Here is a 15,058-nt window from a genome sequence, read left to right as displayed (position 1 = left end):
GTTGAGAGTTAGCGCTCGTCCTGTCTGCTCCTTTCTGTGTCCGTGTTCACTTCGCGCTGGAAGCCAAGATCATTCTAATAACTGATCGTGGCAGAAAAGAAAAACAGAGAAACAAGCAATACGCTAGAAATAGACATTTAGAAAAACCTTTAAATATAGTAAGACTAATGTGGCGAAATAATAATGAAAAACAAAAACAACCTACGGTAGTCTGGACGGGTCTGTGCGCTCCACCAGTAGAGTAGTGGGCATTCTTTCAGCATCATCACGTATTCGGATTGCATATGCGGTGATTGAGTTATTTGGTTACTCTGATGTACTAACTGATGGACTAAGAAAGGAGAGGTTTCCCATGTGTTTGTTTATGCCCTGCGTAGTTGTTCTAAATTTGTGGATAAAATATGGCTCGAGCGCTTTGTTCCCGTTCACGAGAAGAGCGGAAGTCTGACTGGAGGAGGCCGACACGTATCCTGTCAAATTAATGCTCTGGCACACTTAGATGTTTTGAAAATTGGCGATGTGTTGGCGCGCGGGCGTGAGTTCTGTGATTATTTAGACGGAGTCTGAACGCGGGTCCGAGTCAAGCCTAGATACTGTTGGTCGCAAACGTTACAATGGAGCATGTAGACCACATTGGTACTGCTACAATTAAGAGGTTCCTTCATATTGAATTTAAAATCAGAAGTATTCTTAGCAAGGCAGGCTGAAGTCATATGCTTGCAAACCTTGCAGCGTTGTTTACCAAAAGGTTTGCAGCCTGATTCCATGTTTTGAACCGTCATTGTTCCAGCTCTGACGAGGCTATCTCGTAGGTTCCTCGGGGTGTCTCTATGAAAATTGAGGACAAACGCCTGCTCTTCTGAATAATATTAAAGCGTTTGGCTAGGATATTGTTGACGTGCGGTAATGTAGACGAGTGACTACAAGGTTGGTTTGATTTTTAGGATGGGCATCTTTGAGCCCATCAAAATTTCATTTCTGTCTAAGGCTTGCGTTTCACTTACAGCATCATCAACAATATTTTCCGGGTAGTCCTTCACCACCAGCGCCGTTCTGAGATCCTTTGCGTGACCTTTGAAATCTGTCTCGTCACAGCAGATGTGGTGGTATCGGTGGGCTTATGAATACGGGAAGATTTTCTTTCAATGCTGTGGATGGGTACTTTTGAAACGAAGGAATTGGTGGCGGCCTGTTGTCTTTTTTATATAAGGTTGTGAACATGCGATTATCTTTCATTTGAACAGTGACATCAACAAAGTTTACAGCTAACTTAAAATAGTTGCTTGTGAAAGATATTGATGGGAAAGCTGAATTAAAATCTGCTACAAATCTAAAGAGACTTTCTTCGTCGTGGTGCCAAGTAAAGAATATATGGTCTAAAAGCCTCCTGTACATGGGTGGCTTAAAAGGTGTGGCCTCAAGAAAAAGTTCTTCAAGCGATGCCATAAAAAAATTCGAATAATTAGGAGCCATCTTTGTGCCCATTGCCGTTCCGCTTATCTGGAGTAAGTGTTTCTTGTCAAATTCGAAGTTATTGTACCGTAGTACTAATCGCAGTAGTATTGATAGCGTGGCCTCGTCTAAACTTACAGGCCTGTTTGCCTCCATGTAAGCGTTGACAGTCGCATCAATTCCCTCTGTTTGTGGGATGTTTGTGTATGGGGATACTGCATCCATTGCAACCACGAAACTCTCTTGGGGATCTAGATTACAGTTATTATGCAAAAAAGTTGGTTGGTGTCCTGAATGTAAGATCGAATGGCCGCAACAATGTCCTTAATTATCAAATCCAAGGCCCTTCAAATTCTTTCGGTTACCGTGCCGTTGCTTGAGACAATAGGGCGAGTGGGGTGGTTAGTTCTGTGGATTTTAGGAAGCAAATAAAAGCGATCTTGGGCCAACTGGATCGGCTGCATTGCTTTAAGCATGTCCCTTAATATTAAGCATGAAATGCTTTTGCCTCCCATTGTCGGCGACCTTCATGTGACATTGAGTTCTTCTAAATATTCAAGGAAGAATGGCGCAAACGAACAGGGACGGGATAAAAAAAAATATGGACAAGAGCAGACTAGCAACAATGATTTATATTGAAAAAGAAACACAAAATATATAGCGTGGCATAAACACGGTGTAGAAAGCTTAAAGATTAGTGGTTAAATAATCAATTACTAATTACAAGATTGCTTTCCATGAGCTTCTAAAAGTAAAAGGAAATAACTGATATTTGAATCTACAGCTGTTGTGCGGGAATGCCTTTTCTCACGTTTATTTTCTTGAAATAATTTGTTAAAAACAGGATGCGATGCTTTGATGTCACATATATTCACAACAGTATTATGTAAAATACGCTGAAAGAGTAAGCGTCCAGCATACATTGCTGAGTTGAAAATGGAGTAGGGCAAGTGGCTGAATGCTTATGCATTTATATTTTAATAGTGCAGACCCCATCTGTTGATTCTACTGAGGGGATGCAGCTGTAAAAAAATGAAAAAAAAGTAAAAGTTGGCAGAAACAGTAAAGCATCAATTTTACAACAACCTTCGTACAAAACATAGTTTGCAATGCGGAAGCAAAAATTAATAATCAAACTAAGTGCGAATGACGTCACTATATAGGCGCCTGAATCTCTACGTTAGATAGCGTATTCGATTCAGTTGCTATATTTGCCATTTAACTGCTTACTAATTCCACTTGGAAAATATTTCTAGTGTGGAAAAGTGCTATGAGCAGATCCTGGCAATGCGTGGTTCTGCATCCATTAAAAAAATAGCCTGCTTTTACTACGTGATTGCTGTAATGCCTTTAATTAACTGATACAGGCATTCAACACAAGTATTAGGTTGAATAGGCAAATCGATTGCCGGAAGTGTAATAAAACCTCTTCTTGACCGACATGGCTGAGAAAGGGGTCTGAGAGCGGAAACCAACGCGCTCGACTCCACTTTACTCACACGCACAGACACACACACACACATACACACACGCGCCTACGCACGCAAGCACATTCCAGAAGGAAGGGGACACGGGCGAGCGCTCGCTGGCAAATGTTCTGAGAACAATGCGTGGGCAGTGAACGTCTGTCTTTCTCCTTTCTTTCGCATGTTTTTTTTTTTTTTCTCCCATTTTTCCGCTCAGATTACTTTCGTAGAAATAGTGCAGGCCCATGGGACAAATTTTATATTTAAAAAATGGGGGTAATCTGCACGTCTGCGCGTTACAACCCACGCGTGTAAGTGTGCTTGTGCCGACGTGTCTATATGACAAATTGTGGAATAATCCTCGCTCAAACAACGAAACGTTCCGCCTATAAGTCTCGTACTTATCCCGAATTCGGTGTACACGCTGTGTTGCCTCAGTTCGGGCTAAATTCTATATGCGTTAGAGGGTGAATACTTATTGTACGACAAACGTAAAAGCGCTTTCCGTCAGCCTTATTATTCCTTAGTTGGAAGTGGCGTCGCAACGGTGGCGGGCTCTCCCATGTGCTTTCTTTAAAAATGTAATGCGGCATAAGCTGAGCGCCTTCAGTCGTTCGCCGCTACAAAAGAAAAACAAAGAAGAAGCCTCGCGCTGGCGCCGTCTTTCCTAGCACTCCACTTCTTAATGGAACACCACAGCACCATGGTCACGTTTCTGGTGAGTTCTCGGAATTTATCTTGAGGTCAGAATTTGAATAATACAAAATATCGTTGCCTCTGTTAGGAGAAAAAAAAACATAGAAAGTAAAAAAAAATAAAGGAAGAAAGCGATGGCGCAGAGTTCTTTTTCTTCTTTTTTTTTAAAGAAGTCTTGGCATGGTACGCCTAGATCACTTCTACAATCGGATTTTCAATTAGGGTTGGCATCTTGGTCAAGTTCGACATTACACTCAGATAAATTGTGGGAGTTACATCACGCTTGGCATTTAGATTGGGGGCGAGGATGCGCTTTGTTGTGTCGGTGCATGTGCCCGAATGGCGTGTTGTGGCTCACGGGATGACATTTTAGAGTTGAAACAGGGTCTCACAATACAGCTATAGGTAAGTGAGAATCTCTACGATGGAATCCTTTACAATTTCTATTTTTTTAGTTACTACCTTGAGGGCACATGGTCCAGTTGCAAAATTGAAGCCTGTCAGCTGTAAAGTTGTGTCTGCTTATCAGAAATGCCGCACTAGTGTCGACATATCCGCCCCAAAAATCGGCTACTGTGTATATCTACTGTGCCACTGTGTTACTCAGCGCGAGTTGAAGGGCTTTAGGGATAACTGAATCACCAAGGTATTTCATACCACATTATAGGGCGCGTTTATGCAAAGTGGTGCTACACATTCTCATTACCCTGCATGCTCGCACGAGACCATTGAGTAGGAGTCTTTTTTTCTCTTTGAACGGGAGGGGGAAGAGGGGCAGGAGGTACAATAAATAGCGATAAATAGTAGGGAAGGAATAGCAACAGTAAATAGAACGCTAGTCAGATGAAATGAGCATGTAGCGGCATCCACGCCGACGAAGATGAAACAGCGGCGGCTGGCTAGGGACAGGCCATTGACAAGGAAGCGAAGCGGACACGTGGCTCAGATCACGCGCCACCGGCGCGAGGTCGAGAGGAGATTCTTCTGCCGAGGCGAATGACCGCCAGCTATGGCCTTCTGGTCAGTAAAAAGAATACGCCTGTTTATTGTGGCTCATCCCCATCACTGATTTTGCACGCCACAAGCGAAAGTGTGTAAAAAAAAAGAAAATGTAAATGGCCTTGGGCAGAAGTACACAAAATAAAACAGAATGAGAATAGCAATGCAAAGTACTGATACTGACTGTTTCAACCTTCCAAGAAAACCAAAGAGATCACATGTCACCACAATGTCTCTGGGAAGACCATTCCACAATTTAATAGCTCGCTGCAATGTGCGAAATTTTCACAATTGCGCATCAGGTCAAATCTACGCTGAAACGTGATATAAAACATGAGCCTAACATGAGCTCCAGTGGTGTTGGGCTGCTGAGCACGAGGTCGCGGGATCGAATCCCGGCCACGGCGGCTGCATTTCGATGGGGGCGAAATGCGAAAACACCCGTGTACTTAGATTTAGGTGCACGTTAAAGAACCCCAGGTGGTCGAAATTTCCGGAGTCCTCCACTACGGCGTGCCTCATAATCAGAAAGTGGTTTTGGCACGTTAAACCCCATAATTTAAAAAAAAAAAATGAGCTCAAGATGAACTAAAACTGAGCCCAATTTGATGACCAGAACTGTGGCAAGGAACTTTTATCCTAAGGGGAATTCCCCGTGAGTTGTAATAGAAGTTATAGAAGAGCGTGGGAAAGGAAGGTGTCTAAGCTAAAAGGTTAGGGGTCCTTTTTAATTTCCGCAATGGTACAATGACGATCGTTATTGCGGGTGATGAAGTGGGTGGCATGGTATTCAGCGGATTCTAACTTTACACTTAAATGATTTTGGTGAGGCCACGAGATTGAGTAAGCATATTCTAGCTGGCGGCAGATCAAGCCTAATCAGGCCAATTGAGCAGAATACGCAGGGCGGCGTAAAAAACATATAACTTTGTATTATATTTTGCACATACATTCTAAATGGGGAACGGAAGAGAAGAAAAATAAATAATACTGGAAGAGATGTTAATCGGATGGTATGTATAAGTCGGTGCCCTGCGATTTCACAGAATAAATTGTGTAAAGATGGAAATAAGTCGCTTGAGCGTAAGCCCCACTATACTGCGCTTAGATTGTTCAGGGTTAATTTCTAGTTTTGAACGAATATTCCACTATATCTAGATTCTTTAGCACAATTATATCCTCATTCTTAGTGTTATTAGTAACGAAGATTGAGCTGTCATCAGCACGATGACGCACACACGGAGATACATTGGTGGACAAGTCATTTATACAAAGCAGGAAAAGCAGAGAACCTAACACCCTGACCTGGCGGGCACCTTATGCTCAGTCACGCAGAGAGGAGTGCAAGTTTTTCTCAGCTGTAAAATGTTGCAGATTCACCAAGAAGTTACGGAGCCAAGTTCACGTAAAAGAATTCTAGTCTTACAGCTGTTGGCTGAGATATTAGTCGATAGTGAGCAACCGTCTCGATGGCCCTCACATAATCAATAAAAACTCGGCCGTCTTTCTCCTCAGTAATAACGCTAGATTGTAAGTCTGAAGTAAATTCAAGCAGCTGAGTACCACATGACCAGCTTTTCCAATGCCCCATTGATTGGCTAAATAGAAGAAGTTTGCCTCAAGATGACAGTTTGTTCGAGAGCCGATGATGTGTTGAAAATGGTTCAAGAAGCATTTGTGTATTAGCGTTACAAAATGGGTGCCATTGGAAAATAAGCGCAGTGGAGAACCGCATAAAATTAGGTTGTGTAATGAAATTAGGAAATTTGTAGGCCTAACATGGGATCAGCTAGCACAAGGTAAGGGTAATTGGACATCGCACGGAGAGGCATTTGTCCTGCAGTGGAGACAAAACTATGATGCGGATGATGCTGTCTTCAAGAAGCTTGAAGAAAATATATGCCAATGAAATTGTGTTAGCGTGAAGGAGGAAGAGGAAGACGACGCTGTACGATCTGTTGTGACCTCAGCTCTGTAATTTTTGCATAGGTTTTGCTGTCTATTAGGTAAGTTATTTATATCCTTGGAAGACGGCCGCATCTTTAGAGCGGTACTGTCTCTATGGGAAAGGTACGGCTGCTCCGGCGCCGGCATCTTTAAAGGGACAGCGCCATCCGAAGTAAGCCAGCGTGGCGGAGGCGGCCATGGCCTCGCAAGGCGTGGAGCTGCCAGTCATCAGGGACGATCAGCAGTCCAGTGCGTCATCATCGCTCAGTGGGGACGACTCAACTATCGTCAACCCTGACGAGGAAGTGGCTGATATGGCGGAAGTGGAAAGCGACGGCTTCAAGGTGGTGAGTCATCGGAAGCAAAGAACGGTCGGAGTCCCAGTGGTAGTTTTACCAACAAAGAAAGGTGTTGATTTGAGAGGGCGGAACTCTATCAGGCTCTTCGAAGCCATTAAAGTACTGCTGGGATCTGCTTCGATTCGCAGTCGCTTCACAACACAAGGTGCTCTTCATCTAGATATCGCAACGGAAGAGCAAGTTGACAATCTTCTCCGGTGCTCTCAGATTGGTGACATAAGAGTTCAAGCACGGTTGCCTCACTCCTACAAGACTAACACATGTGTTATTAGGAGAGTACCAGTCTGGTATTCGGAAAGCCACCTTCTTGACTACTTGAAACCGGAAGGTGTTTTTCACGTGAAACGTATGATGCCCCGGGTGGAGACTCAAGAAAAAGAATGGGCAGCGAAGCCTACTAACTCTGTTGTGCTAACGTTTGCTCCCAATACCGAGCGCCCAGAAAAAATTGACCTTGGTTTTACAAAGCATGCAATCAAAGAATTCGTTGAAACTCCTTCCCGATGCTTTAAGTGCCAACGCTTTGGGCATGTAGCCACAGTTTGCATCAAAGATCAACGTTGCAAACGCTGTGGTGGCGCCCACGATTACAAAGCTTGGAAGGCAGATTTTGCTTGCGCTAATTGTGGGGGTGACCATCCAGCGAGTTTCGGTGGCTCCCCCTTCCGTGTAAGCGCCTTACACCGTCGAGTGTCCTTCATTAGTGGTCCCAAACCACAACCTACTGAGAAGCCGATACCTGGAAGTGACAAGTTCCCTGCGTTAGAGTCGGAAGTTGAGTTCCCTGCCTTAGAGTCGGAAATTCTTGGCGTGGTAACAAGCAACGTCAGTGAGCGACCTGACCCTAGCCAGATGTCAAAGTCCTCTGTGGGTGAGTCGGTTGTTCAATCTGCTTCAGCCAAAAGTGTCCAAGTTCCTCAGCGACCAGATAAAAGCAAGACTCGAAGACAAGGAGGACATTCCCTTGTCTCAAAAGAGACGAAGAAACCAGCTGCAGCGGCCAAGAGTGGGTCGCAGTCCGCATCCTTTGTTGAAGTTGTGAGGAAGTGTGTCCAGCAAACTAAGGAGCTCAAAAATCGGGATCTGTCCGACCTTCTGCGAGTTTTCTTTGATGTACTCCGTTCATATGTTCAAGCGGTACAGACTGGCACCCTGAAGAACTTTCTACAGCTCGTTCTTTCCTTTGAGTTCATGATTACCGCCTTCGCAGCGAACTTTACCTTATAATATGGCTAGTGTTCTTCAACCTCGTGCAACTAAAATCACCGAAAAGTGCCGTCTATTATGCAATGGAACTGCGCTGGGATTATAAGTCAACTAGCAGAACTGAAATTATTTTTGAAAGAAACATGTGTTCCAGTATTGGCCCTCTCGGAGGCTGGCCTACCAAGGGGGAGATCTTTGACTGGATATGTCGCACACAAGAATTGCAGCATAAAGTCATTTCCCGCAGGAAGTGCCGCCCTTTACATTCGAAGAGAGATTCCTCATGTGGCTTTCAACGTCACCGATCTTTGCACCTATAGTATTGAGGTAGCGGCTGTGAGGATACGGCTCGGCTTCCGAACTCTTTCTGTTGCATCCGTATACGTGTCTCCACGGAAGAAGGCAGCAATGAATTTGTTTCTCCAGCAGCTTTGTGACCGTTGCCCAGTGCCCCGAATTATCTGCGGCGACTTCAACGCCTATCACTCTGTCTAGGATGACAGGAACACAGACTCCCGCGGACGCAAACTTGTAGAAGTTATCGACAGTTTGGACCTGTGCGTGGCCAATGACGGAAGTCCCACTTTCTTCCGGCCTCCAGCCTCAGCGACATCTATAGACCTAACCTTGCATTCACCTGACGTCCGTGTGAAGTGGTCAACTGCACCTGACCACATGAGAAGCGATCACTATCCAATTTTAGTGTTTACTGCCGACTTCCATATGCGCGGCGCTAAACTGAGCCATTTTGTTAATTGGGACAAATACAGGGAGCAACTTGCAAGTGTTTCTGGTGATGTGATAGACAAAATGATTTATAGTAAGATGGCTGCTACCACGGCGGTCAAGTTGCCTAATCATTTTCCGACTCCGGATTTAAAACTCAGGAACCTTTGCGCAGCGCGCAGAAGGGCGGAACGACAACTGATGCGGAAGAAAGACGACAGATCCTTGAAGTCGACCTTCAACAGGCTTAACTCTGCCATTCGACGCCATACGAAAAAGCTCTGTAGGTTGCAGTGGGCGTCCTTCTGCGCTAGCTTGACTGTTTTTTCACCGATGACGAGAATTTGGCGAGTCATTGGTAGCCTTGCTGGTGATTCTCGTCCTAGTAAGCCTTTCGAAACGCTTGCACTGCACAAGTAGAAACCTCTCGCGTGCTTGTCAGAGGAATTGGCAGATGCATTTGTACGTGCAAGTTCAGGAATTCATCCATGTGCTCTGCCTGCAACATCTACGCCTGTTATGGACGTCCCGTTCACACTTCGAGAGCTACAGACAGCACTCAGCAGCCTGCGGCGTCGATGTGCACCAGGTCCTGATGGCATTACCAACCAGATGATGCAGAACCTACCTCTAGAACACCGGAAGATGCTCTTAAGCTATCTCAATCGAGTATGGGAGACTGGCGACGTTCCTCCTTCATGGAAGGTGGCTTGTGTTGTCCCAGTGCTGAAGCCCGGCGAAGAAATGACAGACTTGGCCTCGTATCGTCCTGTATCACTGGCGTCGTGCGTGGCTAAGCTCATGGAGAAGCTGGCAATAAGCGTTTATCATGGTGGCTCGGAGATAGAAGAGCTCTGTCAATATGCATGACTGGATTCCGCTCAGTTTTAAGTGCGCAAGATAGCGTCTTGGACTTGATAAGCCTCATTGAACATCAAAGAGCTTTCGGCCTCTCAACACTAGCTATTTTCCTAGACGTATCAAAGGCTTATGATAACGTCCTTCAGAGCTCAATACTATATAGCTTGCAGGCCATAGCCGTACAGGGATATCTTCTACTATTCATTCACTCGCTTATCAGTGATCGTAAAATTCAAGTTCGGTTAGGAAGCACCATAAGCACCGAACGGGCGGTATCGCGAGGTGTACCTCAGGGAAGTGTTCTTTCCCCGACGCTGTTTAATGTTGTAATGGCTGGTCTTCCCGCTGAAGTGCAAAAACATTGCAGGCATATCCATATGTCGATATATGCGGACGACATTTGTATTTTGTTAAGCGGATATCAACACAAGCGTTTAGCTCTGACAGCTCGACAGGCATTAATTTCAGTTCAAAATTACCTTCAGGGTGTTGGGTTGACTCTCTCGGTGGAAAAATCTGGCTTCGTCATGTTTCCAGGTAGAGGAAGACGGTATGCGCGGCTGAAGATAGACCTTGATCAATCTTGCCTTCGTCAATTGAAGCACAAGCACTCTTTGAGCGTCATTATTGACTACCGTGTACACGGGCGACGAGCTGTGGACTCTGTTGTGACATCACTATCTCCGCGTCTCAATGTGATCCGTAGAGTTGCAAGTGATCAATGGCGAAATCCCCCTTCTTCAATGATCAGGCTGCATGATGCACTAGTGACGGGTCGAATAATGCAGCAGCTCCATTTTATTTCCCCCTCGCTATCACAGCTGGAACGACTTGAGGTTTTGCACAGAAAGGGCCCAGGAGGGCTCTTGGCGTTCCGCAGACTGTTCCTAACAATGCAGTACTTTATGAGTCTCTATCGAGACCTCTTAGCCTAGTCGCTTCACAAAGGTTATTGATGCAAATTGGCCGCCTCAAACAGACGATAGCAGGGCGAGCCCTACTACAGAGCCTTCGAAAGAGATCTTAGTCCCGAGAGTACTTGGCCCTTAATACTATTGGTTACCTGGGTCTTGACGCTAGAGGTCGAACTAAGAGGTTGAAACCACCTTGGTCTTTCGCGAGCCTCGATTGTTCGTTTACCATTCCTCACGTTCCTGCTAAGCGGAGTTCTCCTTTGGCGGCAACGCGTTCGCTCGTACTGTAACATCTTGAGACTGAATATGCACGTCATCTTCAAATTTTTACTGATGGCTCTGTGGACATGGTCACAGTATCTAGTGCAGCTGCTTTTCACATTACCTCTTTGAAATATGATTGGTCGGTTCGCTTCACTGCAGTCGTGTTCTCCACAACGGCCGACAGCGTTGCCATTGAGGCAGCTCTAACGAAGCTACGGTTTTGTACGCCTCAACCTGTTGTCATTCTTACACATTCAAAATACGCCCTTTAGAGGTTAGAGCACGGGTTCCCTACTGACGCCTTATGTCTAAGCTCCCTACGCTCGGTGCACAATCTCCATATAAAAGGCTTCTCCATGCGATTCCAATGGGTGCCCTCGCACATAGGTATCATAGGCAACGATATGGCGGACAGCCTCGCCCATAGAGCGCTGTTTGGGAATCCATTGATAAAAGTGCCTCAAGAGGACAAGAGATTCTTCAGAGAAGCGGTGTCGCGCCACTTCAGTTCTTTGTGGAGCTCACCTCACAAGCCACGTGTGACCAAGGGTCTCAAAAGAAACCAAGCCCCTTCAGTGCTCCCCATTCGCACGGACTCTGCTCGTACCCCTGCGTGGACGTATAAGACTGGTCTGGCGTTGTCTCCATTATGTTCAACGTGTGGTGTGTGCGGTGACATAGAACATTCCCTTATGTGCTGTACTCTGTATAACGCGGAAAGGAGTGTGTCATTCGGGTCCCTTAAGAAGACAGGAATTCCCCACAGTTCTCTTCAGGACATTGCTTTCCCGCGCGCGAACCAGTTAGATAGGAAGGAGGTTTCTCGCCTTCTTTTAGATTACCTGCAGGACACGGATTTGGCATTCATATGGTTACCTTAGGAGTGACTATGTGTAGTTGTGAGGTCTGTGTCTGATTTATATGATTTATGTAATTTCAGTGTCGCTACGGTGGAGCAATTGACGGCAGCAACTGCAAGGCTAATCCCACCAGTAGCCTACAACCACTCAACTCAACTCAACTCAACTTAGCGTTAATATTTTTGGTGAGCAGAGATAGATTAACTACTTCTAGGCTTCGATTTCACTAGTTGAACATGCGTACAAAGTGAATAAAGAAAAGGTTAAATAGTGAATCATTTACATTCCTCATGTACGTAAAGTCGGCTTGAAGAACGAAACGTCATGACGCATCAAAAACACAGTGCACAAGACAGGCGCTTACATTTACTAATCTTTAATGAAAGTAAACGTTCCCTTCATTAAGAAAGCACTTGTAAGTATCCTTCAGAAGCCATTTTTATATAATTTCAAACAAAAAGAAATGCAGCTGGTATCATTTCAAAGTAATTAACTTTAATGTATCTTTCTAATGTTCGTTTCTAGACACAGTTATTGCGCTGCACGAGTGTGTCGGAGATGCCTTATACAGTCATGTTCCGGTGAATTTTTTCTGCAACAGCGCCTGACTGACAACAATTCAAATTGCCTATATACGTTTACATGCCTAGCTCCTTCGCAGTCACTACTTTTTTACCAATGAAACTCCGTCCCCACGACCCCTAATTCTCGCACATAGGCACAATGGAAAGCAACGGCGCCCGCGTCGGTGGCTGTACAATACGCAATGCGTCCGTGGCTACAACACGCGTGAGAGAGAGTCTCAGTGAAACCACGTCCACTTCTCTTCGCGCCTGCGCACGGACGTCTTCATTATACTTCGCCACGCGCTCTCATTCATCATAGCTAGAATAGCTGAAGCGTCCATAATAACAGCTCTGGCTTCCGGCTGTCCGCCCCGCGCTCACTTCGGGCGCGAGACCATTGTGCAAGCACACGTTGCACTGCGGGCAAGATACGTCGCGGCGAGCGCGTGTGGAAGGAGTTTTTTTCTTTCTTTGTTGTTGTTGCTTTTTGCTACGTGGCATCAGCGCAATTTCCGCAACTCCAGATCCATATGTGCAGAGCTTTCGAAAAGAATAATAAACCATTTACCTGCTCCGATACCGACTCATGCGTTTTTTGTATTTATTTGCCCTTTTCGCGCGGCCGTAATAATGCGCTGCCCCTGAGCCACACAAGCGTAGGATGAGCACACGCCCAAATCAATAAGGACTTCCGCTTCCGGTGCGTACGGTAAAATGCAAGTATAGACCTGCGCGTAGAACCATTTAGGAAGGCTTCAAGTAATAATTCCTATCGTGAACTTGCACCGAGTAGAAAAAACAAAATTGTCATCTTTGCTTTTACAAATCAATTTTGAGATTCTCGCAAGGTGGGTGAAGGTTCAGCTTTCTTTCGCCACGTACGTAGACTGACTCCTGTAGTACGTGTGTTTACTATTCCAATAATATTGCTACGACCCAGTATTTACGGTGACGAAGAGGCCACTAGTGTGGAGACGACGACGACGACTAGGGGCTAGCGCGGGCTGTTGCCTCTTGGCCAAGTGCGGCGTATTTGTTTGTTTGTATATAGCTTCTTGTCTGCGTCTTTCTACGTAAAATATATGGTGGAGGTGGAGGTTCCCTGTACCTCGTCACGGAGCTTTGCAGTGGACGGTACGTCGAGCCTTCTATCATGGCTCCCAGCGACAACCGCCCGACTCACACGGCGCCGACACCTGCTGCCACTTCGACGACCTACACCGCGCTCTCCGCTCCCCGAGATCCTGGCGTGTTCTCGGGAAAAGATGGGGAAGACGTCGAGGAAGGGATCAGCCTGTACGAATGCGTCAGCACCAGTAACCGGTGGAACCCTACTATCGTGCTCGCCAACGTAGTCTTTTACGTCAGTGGCACACCTCGAGTTTGGTTTCGGACACACCACCATGAGCTCACCAGTTGGGATACACTTGGGCAAAAGCTCCGAGACTTGTTCGGCAACGCTTACGGTCACCCCCTTGCCGTGACAAAGGTGTTACCCAGCCGTGTGCAGACGTCATCAGAGCCCTAGGTCACGTGCATTGAAGACGTCTTCGCTCTGTGTCGCAAAGTTGACGCCCACATGACGGAGCCAGACAAGGTTTCCGACATTCGCAAAGGCATTGCCGAAGGCGCTTTCAACTTGCTCGTCTTCAAAAACGTGGCGACGGTGGACGCAGTAATCAAGAAATGCCGCCGCCTAGAGCTCGCAAAAAGCTGACGTATCGACCAACAGTTCGCCCGTTTGCCGAACACCCCGGCAACACCTTCCTGTGCCGACGCTCTTCCTCCCAACAACACTAGCGATGTTACCAGGATCGTCCGGCGAGAGATTAAGGCCGCCTATTCGGCTGTCTTCGACTCCAGCTCCCCCTACTCACCTGCAGTCATGGTTTCCTTGATCCAGGCTTGTCCACCAAGAGTCCGCCAACATGGGTCTCCACACCTTCTGCTCGGCCAATCACTGTGATATGAGCCAGGATTTTTCGATTCCGCCCTGTTTCGCATCTTATCACCCGCCACGTTTCCGCAACCCATCTGAATGGCGCACTGCTGACAAGCCCGTTTGTTTTCGCTGCCGTAGAATCAGCACGACTCCCTACGGACGCTCCCAGCCGGAAAAGTAGACGCTACCCTCTTATATGAACCTTCTTGACGTCCATGTCGATGGTGTTCCTTCCTGTGTCTGCTATTATAGACATGGGACGCATTTATCTGTTATGAGCTCTGACCTTCGTGGCCGTCTGAAGAAAATAACACTCGCCACGACGTCGGTTGTCCGTATCTGCGACGGTGGAATATCCCTCGTAATTAGTATGCCTGCCGGCCGCGTCTCCTTCATCGTTTGCTCCACCATCATTCTCTTCACAGTCATCGCCCACTGTCCGCACGACATCAACCTCGGCCTGGACTTCCTGTCCGCGTATTCTGCTCTCATAGACTGTTCAGCCAGTAGTCTCTCGCCTTGACCTGCCTGTCCACCCAGTCGGCTCAGTTCCGTAAACTTCGTTCGCTTGCCACCTTCGGCACTGACTTACGCTGACATCGCGGTTCCCATGCAAGACGTCCTCCTTACAGACGGTACCAGAGTACCTGATACAGTTTTATCTGTTACGGTGAATAGCGTCTCCCTGCCATTAGTGAATTTCGGCTTGACGACACAAGTGATACGACGCGGGATGTCTCTGGCCCAGATTTGCTCATTCGAGTATCACTGTGCAACAGCTATTGCAGTAGACAATGCAA

The sequence above is a fragment of the Dermacentor andersoni genome, chromosome 1 (genome assembly GCF_023375885.2).
Source record: "Dermacentor andersoni chromosome 1, qqDerAnde1_hic_scaffold, whole genome shotgun sequence".
In the NCBI taxonomy this organism is placed as follows: domain Eukaryota; kingdom Metazoa; phylum Arthropoda; class Arachnida; order Ixodida; family Ixodidae; genus Dermacentor; species Dermacentor andersoni.
Note: the sequence above shows the minus strand (reverse complement) of the source record.